Source organism: Phlebotomus papatasi, chromosome 2, assembly GCF_024763615.1.
Source record: "Phlebotomus papatasi isolate M1 chromosome 2, Ppap_2.1, whole genome shotgun sequence".
In the NCBI taxonomy this organism is placed as follows: domain Eukaryota; kingdom Metazoa; phylum Arthropoda; class Insecta; order Diptera; family Psychodidae; genus Phlebotomus; species Phlebotomus papatasi.
The window spans coordinates 15,604,713-15,625,839 of NC_077223.1; the positions used below are offsets into that span (position 1 = coordinate 15,604,713).

The window sequence follows — 21,127 nt, forward strand, 5'->3', positions numbered from 1 at the left end:
CTGTCTAAAACGTTCCAAGCAACACTCCTTATAAAAAAGTAATCAAAATATTCAATTTGTATTAAACATATTACATTTCAAACTTGAGACCTTGGCGCTTGGCCCTTTCATGCAACTATGCCGAAATTTGGCATTCTTGCCCTATAATTATTAATTAAAATATTTTGAAATTTTATCAGTATTAAGTAGTAAATTTATCAGTATCGGCTGTAGGGGCAAAGGGAAATTTTCTGTGTTAAGTTCTGCCCTTTGGGGAAAAGGGAAATTTCCTAAGTTTTGGGAAATTATTAGTTCTGCCCTTTGAAGATAAGAGAGATTTTCTATGTTTTCAAAAATTATTAGTTCTGCCTTTGGGGAAAAGGGAAATTTCCTAAGTTTTGGGAAATTATTAGTTCTGCCCTTTGAAGATAAGAGAGATTTTCTATGTTTTCAAAAATTATTAGTTCTGCCTTTGGGGAAAAGGGAAATTTTCTATGTTTTGGAGTATTTTTAGTTCTGCCCTTGGGGCAAAGGGAAATTTTCGTGTTTTGGGAAATGATTAGTTCTGTCCTTTGGGGCAAAGGGAAATTTTCTATGTTTTGTAAATTTATGAATTTCACTCTTTGGGGCAAAGGAAAATTTGAGAAGTTATCAGTGTCGTTTATTGGGGCAAAGGAAAATATTTGAAGTTTTCGGAAATTATTCGGGAAATTTTCTATGTTTTTAGAAATTTTATTAGTTTCACCCTGTACTATGGGGCAAAAGCAATTTTCCTGGGAAAAGGGAAATTTTTCGAAAGTTATACAGTAGACTCTCTCAAATTCGGGCATTTGAGACCGAAATATCACCCGAATTAGGGACAAATTCGGGAAACAAACTTTTTAAATTGCAACGATTTTTTTGTTCATCTTCATGCACATATTAAGTTTACATGCTCATTTCATGAAAATCCCTTAATAATGCAAAATCACATCAAAACGAAGACAAACTATGGTAAATTTAAGGATATTTACTTCATTCGATAATCATAATCGAACTTGAAAAATGTCAACAAACTTTTTTCGAATTTAACTGCCGCCCGAATTAAAAAGTACCCCGATCTTAAAAGAGCCGAATTAGCGAGAGTCTACTGTAAAATATACTTGTACCGCTTGTACCATTTGTATCATTTTTGGTTTTTTACTTACTTTTTTTTTGAGTTTTTTTACTTACCACAATTGATTTCAATACTTACCATTGTTTTACTTATTATTTTTGATTTTTTTACTTACCATTTTTGATTTCTTTACTTGCCAATTTGATTTTTTTACTTACCTATTTTGATTTTTTACTTACCATTTTGGATTTTCTTACTTACCAAGTTTCTGTTTTTAACTTACCAATTTTGATTTTTTACTCACCAAACTTACAATTTTACTTACCATTCCAACTTTTTACTCACCGAACTTAATTTTTTACTTACCAAAATTGATCTTTTTACTTACCAATTTTGATGTTTTACTTACAAAGTGAATTTTTTACTTACCGTTTTTACCAAAATACTTACCAAAACTGTTTTAGCCTTCCATGTTCCCGGAGATTTTGGGTAGATGCGGTACATATTTATTACGTTATATTACAGTGAAAATGTCGTTTTCTGGACATTCAGATCTTTGCATCGGACGGGACTCGAACTCACAAGTCACAACAGTGTAAGTCAAGCCGGGGATCGATCCGTCCAAGAGTCAACGGTCTTGCCTATTGCGCCACTGATATTGCGCCACGTGCTGGGGGTCATATGCAGGGGTCGTTTGCAGAGGATTGTGTGTAGGGGTCGTGTTCAGAGAGTCACGTGGAGAGGGTTTATAAAAAAAAGTGTTCATGCGTAGATAATCGTGTGTGAATCACGTGAACAGGGTTGCGTGAAAGAATTCACGTGAAGTGGATCGTACGCAGTGGCCGCAATAGGGGGTCACGTGCAAGCCGTGCAAGGGTCGTATGCTGAGCAACTTATGCTGGGGGTTTTCTAGAGGAATACACGTGCCAGGTAGTAGTGTTCATTCAATCAATCGCAGAGGGTCCTGTGAAGAGGTTCGTGTACAGGGGGTCATATGCACGGGATCGTGTGCCAGGGGGTCGTGTACAAGAGGTCGGGTACAGTTGCTCGCGAGTAGGGGGTCAAGTACAGGGGTCGTATGCAGGGGAACATATGTAGGTGGACATGTGATAGGGTCTGTGTACAGGGTGTCGAATGCTGAGGGTCGTGTAGTCGTGTACAAGGGGTCCTGTGCAAGACTCATGTAGAGAATCGTGTAGAGAAGTTCGTATATACAGGGGTCTGGAGGATCTGAGGTTGACATTGCTCAAATATTCTAGCTATTTCGGTTCGTCAGGTATTTTTTTAGCAGAACTTATAGGAGATATATCGTGCTTATCACGCAAAATTTGACCGTTATATTCAAAATTGAACTGTTCTCATAACAGTGCTTTTAGCGCTATTATAGAGCGATCTGTAAACTAAAAAGCAACACTGGAATTTACCCCTCCATCTTGTGACAGTTCCAGTGAATTTTTGACGTTCTATTTGTGTGTTGTGCGGAAAAGTGTGTGAAAAATTGTGAAAATTCTACCACAAAATCTAGTGTTTATCCTCCAATTATTTCTCCAATGCACATAGAAATATCTGGTGAGTGATGTTATGATAAATTTTGCACAAAATTATCTATATTTTAGCGATAAATCGCTTATTAATTTCCGTGTGACATTTTCACTTGAGTCTCAATCTCAATGGTATCTCTGGAAGGATGGAAAAAATGTTTTTTGTCCATATTTACACTTCAAACATCAATAATTTGAGGTGTGAACAGAATACTTAAATTACGTAAATCTCTGCGAATGGTTGCAGTGTTTTGGTAAATAAATCGTGTCTATAAATATACGGTGTTATAGAATGACAACGTCATCGCCCACGCATTGTCTCTATAACTCCTTCAGCTCAAATTCCGCCACTGAAAAACAATTTTTCCTGGAAATTTTCCGGCTCCACTGATTTCGATGGGGTTCCCCGAAGGCATTAGCAAATATGCCTTTTAAACAGAAATCCCACAAACCCGGTTCATATATTGCATAATCACTGGTTTGGTGTCCTCTTAAGACAGGAGGGATGAGAAAATGCGTACGCCGAATTTCAGAGGAAATGACTTTCTCTAGCAGTTTCCGCTCTTTCGATGAGCACTTGGCACAGAAGTTTTGGGCGCGACTTTTCCACATCCTTTCTATAATTCGTACTTTGTGCCAACTTTACAGTCCTTTTGCCTACCCAATTTTCCTACTATCTCTCTCTCTCTCTCTCTCTCTATCCCGCGAAAAACCATACAAATATTCTCAAAACTTTGCCAAAGCCGAGGAAATTTAGAAAATGCTCTAAAAGTCTGTTTTTACAATTGCATGCTTTTTTGATAATAAAAAGATAAATCCAAACTGTTTCGTATCAACAATATCGTGATACAATTCAGTGATTTCAATACACGCTATCAAAATGTCAAATAAAACGCTGTAGAAGCAATTGTTCATTATTATAGATTTTAATCAATAATGTTCGACTTCTTTGAACTTCATGATACTTTACGTATCAATTATTTCTGTACCTTATAGACAACACACAAATAACTTCGTTTTGAGAACATGCATGAGTGTCACTGACTGAGAGAAATCCGAAAAAGTTAAAATAACATTCCTGACATGTTTATTTTATCCTGCAATATTGATCCGAAATCGGTGTAAATATTACCCTTTTTAGGTGTATTAGGGGTTAAAGTTACCCTTTTTAATATTAATTTTACCCTTAAAAAGATGTAAAATTAACATTAAAAATGTTGATATATTTTTACACCTAAAAAGTGTTAAAGTTATTAGGAAAAAATGTTAATCGCACCCTCATTTTTTTCTCTCAGTGGAGGAATTTGGTGAACAATTAAACAAGCAGAAGATTTAAAAATGACATTATTCAAGATGATGGCATGTAATGAATGGTATCATAAATTATCTATATTTTGATATAAAATTCTCATAATGTGTAGAAACAATTGGTATCTACATTATGAAAGAAATTTACGGTAAAATATTCAAAATACAAAAATATACCATTTTGAAGTAAATTCCTTGACAAAATTTTGAGGTTTCACATACGGCACTGCAGGTAGTTTCTTTCCAAAAAATCAATTTTTTATTGAAAATTGCTGCCAATGTGTAGAGGCCCTAAAGTAAGTCGAAGACGATTTGCTTCAAAAAGCCGTATTTTGAAATAAGTTTTTCATAATAATGTGTAGAAACCTTAACACTAAACGTACCGACCGTTTGTAGTCGTATTTAGATCAAGTGACAATCCGCGGTTGGGTAGGATATTCAACAAATTTGTCTTTGAAAAGAGCAAAAAATTAAAATTTAAACACTCAAAAATATATTACATGCATATTTTAAGAAATTCATAAAGTTTGATAGCGACATTGTGTACCGTTCAAATATGTGTTAATTTTAAACCGGTCAATTTGACCGGGTCTTGGTAGGTTTAGTATGTTAATAGCATCTATAGACACTATAAGTTTTCGTCAATACTTGGAATATTTTCTTTCGTGTGTGTAGGGAGAAGTGTTAAAATAAAATTTCTTCCAATAATGCTGAATATGGACATAAATTTCTGCAGTGTGTAGAGACCAAAAATTCAAAGTTTTAAGTTTTAATAATAATATTATTTCTTGAACTGATTATAAAATTTAGAAGTTTAAGAATTTCCTCTCACATTTTTGTGAAACAGGGAGAAGACTCTTCTGAGTAAGGTCCTTTTACTCTTAATCTGCTTCTATGTGCACCTGTCGTCAAAATTGAAAAAGCATAATTTTGCACTCCTTGAAATGAAAGCGTTGTAACAGAAAATGTTTATTTTGTTTTTAAAGTAATATTGAAACAAATGGAGGTATAGATATAGAAAAAATAATAATACGTTAAACAGAGATTTAATTACGTTTGATCTTAAATCTCGTCCCTTTGAAATGCACTTTGCGTGAATGGATAAAAAGATTTTTTTAGAGATGGATCCTCAAAAAAACTGTTACGTTGTTTACGGTGAACTTTTCATGAAGCGTTATATATGGGCTTCAGACCTAAGACTTAGCCATATGGCTTAACTGCTCTAATTCCTTATCAATCAAGATTTTTTGAAAGAATTGAACTTAGGCTTGCATTATTAAAGATAAGTGACCTATAGGGTTCAGGAAGTGGGCTAAACCTCTAGTCTGAAGACAGCTTTATGCGAAGGGCCTATGACTAAAATTCACAGTAATTTTAAGAAAATTAAAAATATTGCACAATCATGGTGAATTATTACAAAATATGAATAATGATTGCTTTCGTTTGCAATTCATATCTTCTTCTTTGAAGAAATGCACAGAAAATCTGTGAAATAACAATTGGCACAATAAAGCACTTTTTATGTGAATAGTAATAAAACGAGCATGAATTTTATTTGTCGAGAGGTAACTCAGGTAATTTCCACATATACAATGAGAATGCAGTAAATATGGTGATAATAATGCACGGAAAAATGCATGCTAAAAATTCTAATCAGCACATAGTGTGGTAATATAATTCTTAGTAAAGTGATGGTTGGAATAAGCAGCTGAACGAAGAGAAAGAGTTTTCTAAATTGTCGTGGGAAATTGAATGTTTGCATGAACTTCCAACATAACTAAACACACGTTCAGACGCAGATAATAAAAGAGAAATTAACTTTCAAAGGAGGAAGCACAACGATAAAATGCATTATTTTCATTAATTCTTTATCAGGTGCCTCATTGTTTACAGTGGTGAATAATTAATTAGAGTCAACTTGAGAATGGTAATTTTTTTCTACAAGTTTTCAAGTGATTTATTCAACAAGATATGTATGTATAATTTTTATGATCTAAAGTGAAAATGTATGTTATATGCGGAAGTTCAATAACCGAATGCATAAGAGGAAATTATTATTCTTTATTCGCTTCTACTTTATACGAAATATTCCCCTTTCCGTGTCATCATTGTGGTAGGTCGTGACACTCTCAACACCGAAGAACAACTTATCAATTTTATATTTGAGTTCAGTTATTTGTTAAAAATATGCATTGAATTCTTCAGATAATGTTTCGAATGTTTTCGTCAAAATATTTGCACAATTGAATATTTGTGACGAAATACACCATACAGTATACTGATAAAGTTCTAAATAAATATTTGCTTGGCGCCTGAATTAATCAGCTACTGCGAATTGATATTTCTCCTCGCCTATCACTATTCGCAATTCCATAAATTGGTTGATACATACAGCACATACATGTACGAATAATATAAAATTATTTAAGAATCTAAATCCGAGTTACTTAACTACGATATATTTGTGCAGGTTTAGAATAATTATTTTGCTGTATACGCTGTATAAGATTACTATTGACCGTTGTAGTTCCGCAGCTAAGTTTCAACCGTTTATAATCAACGAGGGCGAACATCTACAAATACGACAAATAGGGAAAAGTACTCTCCCTTCGAACGTTCATGCCTTCGAATAATGTGAATTTCTGTTACGTTTCCTAAGAGATTTCCATATGATTGTCACATAATTATCAATAATTGATGACAAGCTAATAATAGTTAATAGAAATGTGTAAGTCTCTTAGGAAAAATAAAAGAAAATTAACATTATTCGAAGACATGAACGTTCAAAGGGAGAGTACTTTCCCCTACTATACTCAACGATTATACATCGATTATTTACACACTATTTTATCTTAGAAGGATATTAGTGTATTTAAGATTCTATGAGACAAAAGTCCAATTTAAAGTTAAAGACTCACTAAGACACAAAATAAAGTAAAATAATTTTAAAAGAAAAATTAAATGATTGTCACTTTTTAATTACTATTATAACCTTCAATTTATAAAATGACCTTCGTTTACCCTTTATAATTGGAATAAATCTTACTAGGCATAGTGTACCAAAAATTTTAAATTATTCAAATCCCGGACACATATTTTTCTAAAGCAATTTTAAGCATATTCTAAAGCAATAGATAAGAATATACCTAAAGATTTCAATGTAACTCTGACGAGTTGATATGCATAAAGAAACTGAATAAAGCGCTGCGTTTTTAAAATTTGTAAAGCAGGTTATTGTTACTAGATAACCATTTGAGGAGTGAAAAAAGGTTTTTAATTTATATTGGGTAAGTGTGCCAAATTCCGGCCAGCTTGCAATTTCGGCCACCTTTCTCGTTCCTCGAATTTCTATGAATTTTTAGTTTTTACATACTCTAGAGATTGTACAATGCAAAAAAAATAACAAAAAATGTAGTTTCGACAAACTAGATGACGTGAAAATGGCATTGGAAGAATTCCTGAAGGGCAAGGAACTATGAGAATGAAGGTGGCCGAAATAGGGCACCAATGCTATGTCTACATTTTTATTCATTTTAATATGTATTAAGAATGATTTTTGAGTAAATAAGACGATAAACTGTCTACAAGGTTCTAAGCAACACTCCTTAAGTAGAAGAAATAAAACAATCAATTTATATAAAAGATATTACATTTGAAACTTGAGACTTTCGCGCTTGCATGCAACTATGCCGAAATTTGGCACACTTACCCTTGGTCTTTAAATTTATGTTTTTCGTACACTTTAAAATATTAATAAAAAAAGAATAAAATAAAAATCTAACGGAAAGTTTGCATGTAAAAGGCGAAATTGAAAAACATAGTCTAAAAGTGAGTAATAAGATTGAATTCGGTGCAAGCCAAAATCCCGAAAGGATCGAAATCCCGAAAGTATCAAAATCCCGAAAGACAAAATTCCAAATGGTCAAAATTATATGGTGTGAAGACCTTAGAAGATACTGGAATAGTTTCCCAAAACATAGAAAAATTGTGCAATCGTAGAAGTAGTTTATGATACTATTTAGATTTCGGAATTTTGGAGTTTAGTTTATGGAAAAGATTAACCCGAAGTTTTAAGACTATAGGAGTATTTAATTAAGTTAAAACTCAAATTTCAAAATAATCAACTTTAAAACAAACTTCCCCAATGTTATACGGCTTCAAACCTAAGGCTTAGCTATATGGCTTGACTTCTCGATTTTTTTATCAGTCAATAAGATTTTTTGGTTAATTTGGACTTAGGATTAGATATTAAAGACATATGATCCATTTGATTGTAAATTAGTTTGCTATTTAAAATTCATAAACTTCATAAACTGAGATAAACTTTTAGCCTGAAGACCGCTTTCCGACTGAGGCAATACATGCACTATCTGAAATTTTCATCCACAAATTCATTACTTCCTTTAAGATTGTAAATTATATATGTGAAAGTGCTGCTTCGAGAGCGCACTTCTAGTATGAAATCACAAATTACATGAAAACTTAGTCTTCAAAAAGTTCTTTGAATACACCATATATTACGCTGATGAGAACAAACACGTGAGGAAAAATATATAAATAATCTTTCAATATATTCTACATCATTTATATAATGTAATACTATTTAATATCTTGATGCTGTAATGTTTATAGTTAAAAGCTTACAATTTGGAGCACATAGAGGGTAACTGTAGTTAATTTCGGAATAGTTGCATCAAATTGTCAAAATTTTAAGTTTGAAATGAATACATATTTTTTAATAGAAATTGATTTTTTGTTATTTCTTTTTAAGGAGTGTTGCTCAGAACCTTGTAGATAGTTTATCGTCTTTATTTTATAATCTCTAGAGTAAAAACTAAAAAATCATGGAAAATTGTGGAAGAAAAAAGTGGCCGAAATTGCAGGCTGGCCGAAATTTGGTACATATTACCCTAGCTGTGATTTCCAATTACATTGATAGTATGATTTGAAATCTTCAAATATAACATAAGTAGTAAATTATGCTTTAAGGCTTATCTACAAAATTGTTCCCATTACTAATAAATGAGCCAATGATATCAGGATCAATTTAGTTCATGTCTTCTATACTATAAAAAAATCAAATAAAATATTATTTTAGTTACCATTCTGAGTTGATACAAACCACAATGATTTTCTATGTGAATGGAAGTTGGTAAATTACACCAATTATCCTATCATGTTTCAAGATTGTTGTGCAAGAATCTCATTTAATGGCTGTGTTTGTGAACTTGAAAGATATTTTACACTCTCATGCTGTTCAATTTTCTCTCTTTAAACTCATCGTAGATGTAGTTAGTAGAAAATTACATGATGGTAACCACGATAAGTTGTGCATGCAGAGAAAATTTGAGACAAGTTTAAAAATAAAATTGAATATTGCCTTATGCTTTTTTATACCAAGTACATGCTTCATTTTTGAATCAAATACAAAACTTCTGAAGCTTGTAAAATTGTGTCGTTAAGTATGGTGTTGAAGAGAATGAGAAGAAGTCAATTGGCCAATAACTTGCTGATTATTGTTAAATGAGTAGGAGGAGTGAAAATTATAAAGTGAGGAAACAAGGTAATGTGTCTGGTTAGTGTCTGGTTTTCTCAGTGGTTAAAAATAAAATCGCAATTCGAAATGTTGGGATATTCATAAAATATCCTCAGTATTTCTCTCCTTTAATTGCATTTTATTATACTCTTACGCCTCGAGAAGGGGTCAATTTTCTAAATTGCTATCAACTTTTATCATTCTATTTTTTTGCAATCACTCAATATAACTTTTATTAATGTGAATAGCTTCTCTATTATCCTCACCACTCTTTTGTTAGCTTCCAATGAAATTGTCAGAAGGGAGAAAGAAAAGTTCACATAGTGGGTGCAGTATTTTATCATTAAGTGGTATTAGTTGAATGTTTCTTTATTGCAAAAATTGCATTGTTGGAAATATGTTTGCTTTCCTATTCCAAGATATTGTTCTTAGAAGAAAAGAGGTGCACAGTATTTAACAAAAGGAAATGTCTCTATTGTCATCATAAAACTGTGAAATTTTCCAACTAATATAGAAAACATTATATATAAATTGTCTTTGAAATTCTATGTGAAAGTTCTTTAAAAATAAAATAAAAAGTTTCTGATGAAGAATTGTCTATTTTTTTAAATTTTATTGAAAATACAATGAAGATTAAAATTTATACTTGCAATTGCAACAATTATGAGGGGAAAAGACACTGAAATTTTACTGTCACAAGAAGTCAACTAATATTTACTAAATACAAACAAAAAAGTAAAAGTCTTGTGTACAGGTTGTTATATTCACCCATTGTTCTCCAACAAATTACTACAATGTTTTGTTTGATTTGGTATTGATGTGATAACATTTATACATTATGTATCTTATGTATCAATTGGAATGAATCTTCATTGTTTAACAATTGATTGAAGTAGAAGTTTCAATCAAATTTTCTAGAAAGCCAAATTATCTAAATATCATATAATTAATTGTTTTGATGAAACAAAAGGCTAGAATAATTGTTCGGTAATATTTTTTTCATCTTACTTTCTTATACATCTTCAGAGGTCGTAAATTTGCAATAAGTTTGCCAGTAAGAACCTCCGTCATCTATAAAAGGAAATCACATTTAAAGCATGGATGCGTAAAAATTAGTAATATTTCGTATGCCTTAATCTAATTTGTTATTACTTCCCGTATTTGATCAAGAAACCATTTTAAAACAAGTGGCAAAAAGTTCTGAAATATGAAAAAAATCCATGGAAAACAACTTAGTTTATAAATAAATAGGGTAAGTGTGCCAAATTTCAGCATAGTTGCAAATAAGTACCGAAGTCCTAAGTTTGAAATGCAATATTTTTAATACATATTGATATTTCTTGGTACTTCCTTTTCGGGAGGTTTGTATGGAACCTTGAAAACTAGTTTATCATCTTTGTTTTCTTTAAATCAGTTCCTAAAATATTGAAAAATAAATAAAAATATAGACATTGCTTTGGGTAGTATTCCGGCCACTTTGAGTGTAATACCGGCCACCTTGTTTGTGACCACCTTCCAAAGGTCTATTTCACTTCATCTTTTTCATAGAGGCGATGCTTTTTTTCTATGGACATTGTAGAACTCAGAAATTAAAAAAATAAGAAATTTAGGAAAGCAAAAGATGTTGCCGGAATAGGCAACATTACCTCACCGGAGAGACGCTCACAAAGTATCTACTTTTTTACGCAAAGTACAGGATTTAGCTGGGAAATTTTACCCGAAATTTAAAGAATGATTCACTATTAACTTAAACAGAAATAATCATTAAAATACTTCAATAAAAAAAACATCGGAAGAAAAACCCTCTGTACTTCACCACAAATCACAAGTCTGCTAGAAACACAAGCTATCTGTCACATTTTTTGTAAGACTCTTTCCACACTGAGTTTCTACAACACAATTTAAATTCAAATTATACCTAAAATTTAACAATTTTGGTGTTAATGCATTCTAAAATGAATAAATATTTAAAAGTAAAATGAACTCATTGAGCATTCGAAGATTAAATCCATAATTGTAATTCATTTAATTGCTTGGCAGAAATTACACTCAAAATGGCCGAAATATAAAGCTGGCCGAAATTTGGCACACTTGCCCTAATGTCAAAGAATTTAAAAATTTACAAGATGATAATAGTGGCTAAATGTACTTAATACACCATACTTGTATATTTATAAAAACCTAGCTCTTGTTCACAATTTTTAAAATAAACACCAGTACATCAAGCAAAGTAAAAGATTTTAGAGGAAATACTTAGATACATAGTGGAGTAAGATGGGGTAATTTGGAATCATGTCTAATTGGAACTTCGGGATTTATCAACAGATTTGGGTAGTAAAAGAAAAAAAAACGTTGAAGAAGTACTCTAGAATGTGTAAAGTCTTGTGCTGCTTCTTCCCTTCTTCGTGGTTTTCTTTTTCTCTTTGACCATCAAAAACAGTAAGAAAATCCAATTCAATTCAATTCCTTTTGAATTCAATTTATTTTCATCTCATTTCGTCTTTTTACGCCCCTTCCCATGCGTCCGTCGCCTTCTTAGCGTTGATTCCAGCCTCCAGCACTAAACGATGGAAATGTCCCTTCGCAGGCTGTATGTTATTTGTTACAATGCCATTGTTACATTTACTTTGGGAATAGGTCAGACAGAATTGAAAAGAGAACGAGTGAGGAACGTAACCGATCGTAAGGAACTAAGAGTAGAAGAGATGATTTTCGGGGTGAGAGATCAAAAATTCGATGGTATGATCATGTCGAGCGTATGAATGAATTCATGATTTATTCATTTATAAATTCATATCCCTGTTCAATTTTTTAAATACAAAATGGGGCTGTATATGCATAATGTATATGATTCAGGATCTTGCCTTTGAATCAACCGTGAACACCTTGCTAAAGTGGCGAAGAATCGACAGACGTGAACTGCTGACCTCTGTGTCCTAGGCCCGCGAACACAATAGGGATAAGCGGTTGCCAACAACCATCAACCCATTACCATCAAACATGTTTCGAAGAAAACCGAAGTGCACATGGTGCTATCAGAAAAGAGGATTATAAGACCAATTGTAATTGTGAGGCATGCGACATTTATCTCTGTGTTACCTTATCAGTATACGAAATTTGTTTCGATGAATATCATAAAAATTAAAAATGAAGTAAACAATAATACATTTTTTCATAAAAATTATTGTTTTTGTGTACCAGTCTTCCAGAGTTTTTGAGACCAAATATATTCAAGTATTTTATCTTTCAAAAATAACAGAGCAAACGAGTAAACTAGTCGTCTGGAAAATTTTGTGCTTTTCTACCTTTAAGGACGATTGGGTCATATATGACCCATAGTTTTCCAGGACTCTTAGGGATGGAAAAATTTCTTTTTAACCGTAAATCTCTTATTTAGGCTAAAATATCGAGGGAAACTTGATTTCATTGAATTTCGCTCAGCGGAAAGCTTCTGGTCCTTAAAGGGTTAAGGGGTATGGTACAGTGTTTTTTTGTTCTTAAAACACGAATAAACGTTGTTGGACGTAACTCTTTAAAAAATAATAATGCTAAAAACTTCGGAATGGATTCAAGGAATTTATCGTTTACTATGCAACTGCACTATAAGTATATTTTTTGTTTAGATTTGTGGTATTCATCCAAATTTTCACTCAAATTTCGTATTGACACATTTGGGCTACACCGGCACATCTGTGTGAAGTTATTATTGGAAAAGTAATGTAATAGCAAGAGAGCTTAACATTCTGGAAATGCTTTTTCACGTTTGTGTTGTAAATAAATTGCATCAATATAGATGTGTGAGAGAGAGCAAAACCCTCACATAAAGCCAATGCTTTTTGTATAAATTTATATATAGTTTGATATGTACATAAACTCCCTGGAACGAAGATAACGACGAAGAGTGAATGAGAGGGCGACAACAAACCCAAGAGAATTCTCCGAGTGCCGCTGGAAGTTTCAATTGTCGAGTAGTACAGTCTCGTTCAAGCATTTGCTGAAAATGCATCGTCGTGTGTTCATTCAGTGAGATTTTATGCCGCAAAGCATAGATATATCTACCAAAGCATAAGAAGAAAGTGTATAGTTCAACCGGCTTATTATAAATTATCTGTTTGTGCTGGTATAGTTAATTTGATGACTAATACTCTGTATTTTAATACATGCGACAGAGTGGAAATCTCTTTGAAGAATTCTTCATTCTACACAGTGTAAAATCTATTTTTGGGAAAGTGTGATTGATTATTATGGCTTTTCCTGGAGTCTGTCGTTTTTGGTTAATTTTCAATTATGCAGCTCGTTTTGGAAAGCCTTTTGACGAAATAAACGAAATTCACGGTCTATTTGATGGTGTTCATTTGAGATGTTTCAAGTGAAATTTTTATTTGGATAATATTCAGTGAATTTTTAATGTGTTTATGCATTGATGGAAAAAACGCCATTTGATGGTGTGATAGGAATTTTAGAAAAAAAAATATACCATCTTTAAGTGAAAAAGTAATTTATTACAATTAATGGCTCAATGAACATTCATTGAAGATAAAAATCAAGATAAAACGGGATAGCATCTCAGAAAATTAAGTTAAAAAATAATATGTCAATTGATCTTTGCTTAATAACTATTCATGAATACTACTAATATATTCAAAGCAGAATTTTATTGCTCGAACTCTACAGTGAAAGTGGCATTATAATCTAATTATTTTACTAAATTCTTTGAAATTTTATTCCAACCCTTCAGTGGGTGATATATTTTTAAAACTTTTTGCTTTCTTTCGTTTTGCGAAAGAGATAATTATGTTTAACCATCTCACAAGTAAATGATGGTAAAGGCTTAATGGGTACAAATAGCTACTGGTGGTTTTCAAGGGACCCCCCATAAATTAACTCACGTTTCATACTCTCACACCATACAACACCTTGGTTTTTCAGGAAATCTAGTAAAACACGTTGTGCAATATTTCACAATGCAATGTTTTAATTACAATTGCCATTACAACAATTTTTTTTAAACTTTTTTATATCCTATGTTAAATTTCTACGAAATTCTAAATGTTTTGGAGGAATATTATTTATCAAATAATTGAACTTAACGTTAGACACTTTGTTAAATAATATCGTGAATAAAAATAAATTAATAATTTGTAATTGCATTGGTCAATGTGAGGGTACTTTGCCTTAGATTATGAAAAACTTAACTTTAACGATTTTTCAAGGTCAAAGTTTAAATAGCTCTACGGAGCGTATTTCTCAAACGATTATACGAAGTTTGGATCTATTTGAATGGTCTTCAATTTCTAAACAATTACGAAGCTGTGGTTATAGGTTTCTTCGTCACAACTCCTATCAAGCCAGTGATTTAGTAATTTAATAGATTTAAATCACTTTTCACCCAGTAAACACGAAAACTAAAGCACAATGGAAAAAGTTTAGCAAAAAGTTCGAAGTCTTGAACAAGTTTAATTGGCCACAACATCATTCAACTAAAAAAAACAATTAAAGGAAAATCTATTTTTAGGACATAGCAAGAAACTTATACAAGTTTGAGCATACCACAAAATGTTTTGGACTTGGCCAATTTTTCATATGGCACATGCAAATTTCTATACTCCTTGTATGCTAATGTGACTTCCGTGCTTCTTCACATAATTGTCTCTTCATTGTGAATTCAATTGCATGACTCCAAGTGTGATCCTTAACAATAATTTCCCCTCACATTTTCTTTGCTCTTTTGACATCTATGTTTGGCTTGGTCAGTGTATAATGGCAAAAGAAGGTTTAATTAAAATTTCTGTTGAACAATATTCATACATAATAACGTCATGTCATATAAAAGTAATGTTGTACGATGAGGGAGAAAAAAAAGAAAGGGCATATTCATACAAAGCCCACATAGTGTCAGGAAGCTGAAAACTTCGTATTACATCAATTACATTTCTTCACAATATATGCCATGACAATTGCTTTTTGATAATAATTTTATTGAATATTGTGCTATTGTTGTCTGCATAGTATTTTTCTTGTCATATAATGGAAATGTAATTAGTGATTTGGACGAAAGATCAGTCAAATGACTAAATGAATCTCAATGATGAAAGCAATTCAAAAGAAAGGACGCCCAGTGTAAAGATTCCACCAATATAAAAATCTCATTTACTATTATCATCTATTTATTCCATTCTAAACCCACTAAAATGAATAGAATAGCGTGGAATAATTCACAATAAAAAATATTTTCCTTCACAAATTTAATTAGATGTGTTTTTACAACTTTTACACTCTAGAGAGGCTATAATAAAATATATTCCCACACAAAATAACATTGAATATGCTATACAAATAGTTTAATGCAGTTCCGTATATATTGTCTTTAAACAAAAAATGACAAGATAGTGCATCTAAAATTTTATGTCATGTTTTATTAATAATGTGAATATCTCATGTACATTGAAATCTAGAAGACAAACTAATTTACAAATAAAAGAAGATTATATTTTTCAAACACGCATGATGTTGGGAAATTAAGTGATTCATTAAATAACTTCATTAAATTTGTTTGTTTATGGTTAAGTTAATTAATTTGGTATTATTTTAATTATTTTCTATGTTGTATTTGAGCTCGTGGATATGCTACATTTATAACTTGTTTTACGCGAAAACATCCCCTGTAGAACTTTCAACACGATTTGGTTTTTTGTCATGATTTTCACTGCACTGTAGTGCTTTTAGAAAAGACCACGCCCACCATTGCAACCTAGAGTGCACTTGTGAAAATAGGCCACGCCCACTACAAAAACCATGTGCTATTTCACCGTAATTTCTATTTGCTATGAATAAAGTATGTGAGGTTACCAAGAATCTCAGCTAATATACGCGGTTGAAAACACTCTCTTAGATAAGGTCAAACATAGAAGTCATAACAATTAGTAATTAAATAAAAATAAATTTTCTGTCTAATTAATCCGATCAGAAATTCCATAAATACTTTCTTATTAAATTACTATAAATTTTAAATAAAAAATTGTTGATTTTTAATAAATTTTGTGAAGAAATATGCTTAAATATCCCAAATACTTCATTCACACTCAAAAACAAAATTTACTTGGAATATGCTCTAAAGGCTTTGCATATATGTATTTAATATTCCTCAATATGTGCATTTTTACACGAATGGTATGTCAAACTTGTAGCAAAAACGGTAATCGGTTTTTTATAATCAAATTAAAATGTTGTTATTAGGCTTAAATACTTTTGTGTGAAATCGTGCAAGTTATGCCCCGAGCACAATAACTTTTGTTTGTAAACATGTTTTGAAAATTTCTTATGAGAGTGACCGAGATGACTAGATTCAGATTTCACTCACTCTCACTGAAATATCAAAAACATGTTTACAAAACAAAAGTTATTGTGCGCTGGGCATTATGGCCAACGAACAATAGCTTTTGTTTTATAAACATATTTTTGACAATTCAATGGGAGTGAATGAGACATAGATGTAGATATCTTATTCGCTGTTATACACAGTTTCAAAAAATATTTACAATACATATTGTAATACACAACGCACAATACATATTGTGCGTTGTGCATTACGCCCAAAGCACAATAACTTTTCTTTGTAAACATCTTTCCAAAATTTTCTATAGGAGTGAACGAGATGACTAGATCTAGATCTCACTCACTCTCATTGAAATGTCAAAAACATGTTTACTAAACAAAAGTTATTGTGCGTTGTCCATTAATGTCCAGTGCACAATGACTTTTGTTTTGTAAACATGTTTTCGAATCTGACAAGAAGAGTGAGGTAACTATATTTATATCCCTTTCACTCGTTCTGAAATGTCAATAACATATTTAGAAGGCAAAGGATATTGTGAGCCATTATGCCCAGCGCACAACAAATTTTGTTAGTAAATATATTTTCAAAATTTCCTATAAGAGTGAGGGAGATAACTAGATCTAGGTCTCACTCACACTCATTGAAATGTAAAAAACATATTTACAAAACAAAAGTTATTGTGCGTTGGCCATTAGGCGTTATACCTGATGCACTATAACTTTTGTTTTGTAAACATACTTTTGACTTTTAAGTGAAAGAGTATCGAATCTAGATATCAATTCTAGCACACTCTCATAGCTGTTTACAAAGCATGGATCCCTGTTTACAAAGCAAAGGTTATTGTGTGTTGAATATTAATCCAACTAGATTTTCACGGTTTTTCATAAACTGTTAAGTATATGTTTACACAGAATAAGAAAATTACACTTTAGCATTAGGAAACTCTTCTGTTTCCGTACTAAACGAGGATGAGGTAGTTCCACGTATAGTGTAAAGTGGGGTAATTCGGAATCATGTCTATTTTAGAATTCGGAGATTTTCTTATACTGTTTCAGATGGCCAAAGAGAAAAAGAAAACCATGAAGAAGTACAAGACTTTACATTTTAGAGTAATTCGTTTGTCTTTTCCTTTTGCCATCTGAAACTGTTAGCAAATCTCACTGTTTCAAATTAGACATGATTCAAAATTACCCCATGTTACCCTACATCACTTTTAAAAATGCACATTTTTTAAATTAAAGAATACTTATTTATTTAATTAGTAGGGAATTTGAACTGCGAAAAAACCTTCCCACTATTTTCTACTCAAAATTTTACAAAACAAGAGAAATGTCTGTTTTTCAATACAAGCAACATAAAATTGCTTTTGTTTAATTAACATGTTATACTATAATCATTGCAGTGAAAGGATGGACATCAAGAGTTGGATGAGTCACTGTTTAGGAAATATGTTTACAAAATAAAAGTGATTCTGCGTTTTCAATTATTGTTTCACATATTTGGAAAATTAGTACTAAAAGCATGTTTGCAAAACAAAAGCTATATTTTGTTGTCCATTATAAGTTGTGTAAACATTTGTTTAGTTATATACTAAGTATCAAACTTATTTTCAATAGGTGGTCTGGCCCAATCCTAAAAGTAGTATCGAAAACATGTTTACAATATAAAACTAATTATGCGTTCTCTATAGTTTTATATTTATAGAAGTTATATGTGTGGTAAGAAAAAATCACTTAATATAAATATATAAGACAAACCAACTGGTAGGAGACATTTTCCATAATGTCTCAACACACATTTCAATTATTTCTCTACTCATAAACACCAGAGGGAGAAAGAAACATCCATACATTCTTTCTTTATGTTGGAATTCCTTCTGTGGGGTAAATTTATGTGGGACTGGCTTCGGAAATTGTGCTCCAAAATAGAAAAAAAGGTATAATAACAAAAAAGAAGTAGCTTAATAAACAATGTTTTTAAGATGTGAAAATTGTGGGTGGGTGATGAAATTTACGAACTTTTAAAAACCTTTCTTTTCTCATGGGAAATGTGACGATCATAGATTTCTTAAATTTATTAATCCCATATCGACAAAGTTTGTTCGTGCGTTATTTTCAAATGGGTTCTAAACGAATATTCATTGAATATTGCACAGGAAAATTTAATAACGTACAAACTAAGCGATGCAACAAAATATTTAAAAATAAGAAGACTGATAATAATAATTCTAAGATGGAAAAAATAAAACAGATTCACCCTCAGATTCATTTACTTCTAGCTCTCTTATGGACCTTTCACTCAATAGATTTTGCTTTACAATTTTATAGCGTTATACTAAGGCAATGTTACTTGCTATGATTCTCTCTTTCTTCTCTATTTTATTTATAAACTCTTGGAAGAAAAAAAATAGAAAAAAAGTAGTGCAGCAAGGAGTTTCTTCTGTATCATCTAAGAAGAGCAAAGTTGTCTCCATAAGTTGGAAAATATACATGAAGAAAACACCCATCTGGGATAAATATCTATACATCAGAATATGCAATATTATGCAAAAATAATGTTACAAACGCGTAACGTGAACTCTTAAGCATGCAAATATATCGAATATGGTTCTGTTGGCAGTTCAATGAAATTGCTTGGTGTGTAAAATTTTTCCATGGGTGTATTTTTTTTACCGTATAGATAAAGACGGGATCAATAGGAAATTATGTGGTGGTTCATTGACATTTAATCAAACAATGGATTGTCAATCTTGTCTTTCGATTGCAGCAATTGCACACCATACCTTTTTTAGACTTTAAGAAAATGTTCTGTACAAAAAAAAATTACCACGCAGTTTATATTGTCACTGATTTATTTATTTGTGATGCATAACAAATACCAAGTTTAGGGGAGAGAGGGGATACTTCAGACATGCATCATGACACTGTATTCTTAAACGATAAATGAAAAAGACATCGGTAGATATTTGAACTTAAATAGGGTAGAAGAACCATTTAATGCTTTGCCCGACTTGAACTTACCTCTAATGCCTCTAATAAATTTAAGCATTTGATTAGTATTTGATATATCAGTTTCAAAATATCGAAATATTTAAAGAATAATACCAAATTTATCAGGGTTAATAGCAAATGAAGCATGGCATTTAAGGGTTCCTCTACCCTCTACCACTGTTACATATTTTGATAAAAATAACAAGAAGTGCTAGCTAAGAAGAAACATTATGGGAATAATGTTTAAACCCTTTAAACCACATCCTTGTGATACTTCTTTGGAACTTTCACAATTTATGTGAAAAACTTCAATATCATGTATACCACTTCCTATTATTATCTTCCGTTTGGATGATACTAAAGTAGATGACGCTTTGTAAATCGTCTAAACTCCAGATTTTTATTAAATTTCCGGAAATTGGATTTTGACATTTTTGTCACGTTGTGTAGGGGAAAGCACGCTATCTTCGGACGGCTCAAGCTTCGAACAATTTTTTTTTCCAATGTGTTTTAAAAGAGTTTGGCCCATTATAATATTAAATTTTAATATCTATTCCAAAGCCTCAAATTTACAGAAAAGAATTATGAGTCAAATCCATTAAGACCGCACAAAAAATTTAGTTGTTCGAAGCTTGAGTCGTCCGAAAGTAGCGCGCATTCTCTAATGTTTTTTGGAACAATAAATAAACAGGATTAAGCTTAAGAATTCTAGCAGTCTTTTTGGAATATTCACTTTTCTATTTTTAATGAACACAGATTCTAAGGAGTTTTAAACAAATACCGAAAAACACGATCACTGAAGCACGAATATTAACTAGTTTAGACTAGAACCAAAGTACCTTTGAAATGGATCCAAATTTATCTGTATGAATTTATAAATACAATATAAGAGATATATTTTACAAACGAACCTTGAATAATTATTAAAAGGGTGGTTCAATGTCATTGACATGAACAAATTGATTATACCTCACTAGTCCGAAAATAAGAAAATAATATTTTTCAGGCTTAGCACACATCCTGGATTCGAACATTTCATATTTTACCCACATTCCTTTAAGGAATTTGATTATATTTTTTCAGTAAATGTGTAACTTAAGTCTAGCTATTGATGAATGTTACACCGGTCACCGGTGTCCCAAAAACAAAAACAATTTTTGTTACTATAGAAATTTATTTTGACCTATTAAGTATTCTGAAAAATTAGTTTTTATTTTTGGGACACCGATGTCCCATTCGTCCTTAAAGGGTTGAAAGGATATGGGAAAAAATAAGAGGTGGTCGAAGCCAGAGTGTGCGAAACCTGTAAGCCTTCCCCTATATTTAGGAAACAAATGGTAT

General features: G+C 31.7%; 1 protein-coding gene across 1 annotated transcript in view; it reads left to right on the forward strand.

Annotated features, from left to right (window-relative positions):
• The first annotated feature begins 2,512 nt into the window (after positions 1-2,512).
• Positions 2,513-21,127, forward strand: part of LOC129802763 (focal adhesion kinase 1) — a 67,119-nt gene continuing 48,504 nt past the window's right edge. The window contains exon 1 of the mRNA XM_055848839.1: positions 2,513-2,644. The gene's annotated coding sequence lies outside the window, so the exon portion shown is untranslated. The remainder of the gene's footprint in view (positions 2,645-21,127) is intronic.